Below are 3,377 nucleotides of genomic sequence, written 5' to 3' on the forward strand. Positions count from 1 at the left end.
TAATACTGAGCAAGTAATACTGTTTTTCTTTCCCTATTTGTTGGATCTCGTTTCCTGGTAAGTTATCCTGACTTTATTTATGTACAAGTGTTTGTGGAAAGCAAGGGATACTTAGAAACAGAGGTAGTTTCTTGGTTTTCTTTTTATGTAATTCAACTATATTACAGATTATTTTTTTCGTTCCAGGAACCAGGAACTTTCTCTAGACACAGATTCAGTGTTAGAAGGTATTAGGCTTGTCTGCTAGTGTTGGAATTTTTTCTGCACATTCAGAACTCAGAATTTAATCTCTCTCCCTCACCTATTTTCTTAGTTAAGTTTTTATAGGTATGTTAGAAGCAGAAGTATACAGAGTCATATGTAGTTTTAGCATGGACACAGTTTTGCTGTTACTTGGTGCCACACCGATTCCAATAATAAAAATATAAAAATGTAGTGCAGTATAATAATAGTTATATATTATGTAAGCACACTGTTGTTCAATAGGTTACCAGTAATTGATCATTTTTTGTATGTCAGGAGGTATGTGGCTATATGGGACAAAATTACCATACTTGGTTAAATGTAATAGTTCTTACTTATTCAGGGCTTAGTTCACCAGTGCTTTCGATGATTAACGCGACTGCAACAGCAGGACTATTTGTGCAGTGAATATTACTCAATATGAGTAAGGGCTACTGAACCAGACCCTAAAAAAAACTAATTAAAAGCTGTAGTTGACTGAATAAGTATTATTCATTGTGATATCCGCTTGCTGAATAAAAGTATCTCCAGGGCTGACATTACGTGATCCCAGAGGCTGAACAAAAGCCAAGTGAAATCAAATAGTTAATTGAAGTTTTGTATGACTGGAGATCAAAGAATTTATTTCGAGGATATATATCTAGATGTATGAGTAGGTATGACGTTCATGTTCCTCTCTGGCTTTTATAAACTTAGTTAATAAATCCAAAGCCAGGATTTCTCAGTCCAGTGTAGGGCCTTGCCTGTTTGGAAATTAGCTTCTTTCTGAAGCTAGTGTGAAAATGTTAGTTATTTTTCAAGGAATTTTACTGAATAAATGTAAATTTTTTTCCAATATATTTCAGGGAGTGGCCTTGACTTTGTAAAAAACATTTGTAATGATTCCATGCAAATGTGTAAATCTCAAGTCCCATATGTATTCAGATTTCAAAACATAAAAAATCTTTTTAATCAGTAACTGAGTTTTAAAAGCATATTTTTAAACAAAAAAATCAGTTTCCATTTTTCTCCTCAGAAGTAGAACATTTCAATGAAGATCAGAAGTGCACTTGAGTGTTTCACGTTGTGATTTTGTGTGGAAAAAAAATTCCCTTGTGTGATTTGAAATTGATAACATCTTGTGACATATAAGGTACTATATTTCTTGTCCCATCTTCATAATATTTCTGGTAAAATAAGTTGTCCAAAACAATTGTAAATAATAATAATATTATTAATAATAAAGCAGCTCAGCCCATTTGTTTTGTTTCTGTTCTATTCTACCAAGGGAGAAAGCAGTCTGGTATAAAATTTGGGATATTCAAGATGTTTATTGGAAACATGTGGATGGTGTTTAATTATGTTTGTGACCAGGCTTCAGTCTCACAATCCAAACATCTTCCAACTTTTTATAAAGTTTGGATTCTAACTAAGTGTAGCAGTTTGAGCATTTATATGTCAACCACAGTCTCTGGATCTGCATGTTGGGAAAGCCAGGATCTGAAACCTTCTCTTATTTTAGGTTTCTTGTTGTCTTGGTAGGTTAGCAATCTCAGAGCAAAATCGAGGAAACCCGAAAGGTGCAAATATCCTATGAAATGCTGTGTGTTTCTGTGTATTTGACTTGCTCTTAGCTTTCATAGAAAACATCAGATTAAGAAGATATAAATTAGAGATCAGTGCTGTCCTGAGAAAGTGAATTCCCTAGGAGTGTGAAGTTAAATTGTATTTTGTTCCTTGTAAGGTGACACTTGTTAGATGCAGTGAAACTGTACCTTGTTGGTGTCATTCTGGGTGTTGCTAAGCAACATGAAGTAGTTAAAATGGAAATACAGAAGAAGAGCATGGAGGAATAAAGGAAACAAGGACATAGAAAAAGCACAGAAGAGAGTAAATGTGCCAGCACATCCTGCAAAGAAGTTGTGAATACCAACTGTGAAAAAGACAGTGATTAAGATCATAGAGAAAAAAGAAAACACAAGGTGAATTAGGAACTTGATTATGTACTTCGTATTCAGTCTTTCCATATTTAAACTTTTCAGTGCTTTAATTGAACAACTCATTGCAGTTTTGGCCCCAAATGGCAAGAGTAATGGCAAAAGAGAATAAGAGCCCAGGAAGAAGTGGGAGACTAAAGAAAAACTAGGAAATGGAAGCCCCATACCATAAATGAAATGAGAGATCACTCTATGTTGTGCTGGAACCTAAACAACAAAATGGCAGGGCACTGTCATGCGTGTGCTATCTGCTCTACCCCAGGGAAGTGGTCACTGCACCAAACCTGCCAGAGTTCAAGAAGCGTTAGGACAATGCTCTCAAATACATGGTGTGTTTTTTGGGGTTCTGTGCAGAGCCAAGAGTTGGACTTGGTGATCCTCATGGGTCCCTTCCAACTCAGGATATTCTGTGATTCTATGGTTCTGATCCTAACCTAATTTTGCTTTATATGTTCTCTGAAATTGCAAGGAAAACATGATAAAAGTAATTTTTATGGAATGGATATGGTTCTTCCATCATGTCTTGTATCAATCTGTGTCAAATATACGTTTCTCAATGTTCATGTTAGAACCATAGAATCAGCCGGGTTGGAAAAGACCTCCAAGATCATCAAGTCCAACCCTTGATCCAACACTACCATGGTCACTGGGCACTAGGCACTAAGTGTCACATCCAGTCTCATCTTAAAAACCTCCAGGGACGGTGAATCCACAACCTCCCTGGGCAGTCCATTCTAATGTCTGATTACTCTCTCTGTAAACTATTTCTTCCTACTATCCAACCTAAACCTCCCTTGGCAGAGCTGTATTAAAACTATTCGCCTGAACTGAAGTAATGCTGGTGTGACTGTATTTTCCAGATTGGGTCAAGTCACTGCTGTTGACAAGACTATGTGCTGGTATGCTGTTTATAGCATTCTGATCTATATTGCCAATACATTCTCACTCAAACATTGTAATGACTACTTACATGATCTTCCTTTATTTTTGTTACTATCTTCATTGTCTCTGAAGCTTCACTCCGTTTGTCTTCAATCATTAAAAATTAATAATTCTTAAGGTTTGTTCTTTTTTACTTGGTATCTTCCTTTTTCCTACTCTCTTTCCATAGCATGTTTTCATCTTGACATTTTCTGCCTTCAGATTTCTCACCTGTCT

Source organism: Chiroxiphia lanceolata, chromosome 1 (assembly GCF_009829145.1).
Source record: "Chiroxiphia lanceolata isolate bChiLan1 chromosome 1, bChiLan1.pri, whole genome shotgun sequence".
NCBI lineage: Eukaryota > Metazoa > Chordata > Aves > Passeriformes > Pipridae > Chiroxiphia > Chiroxiphia lanceolata.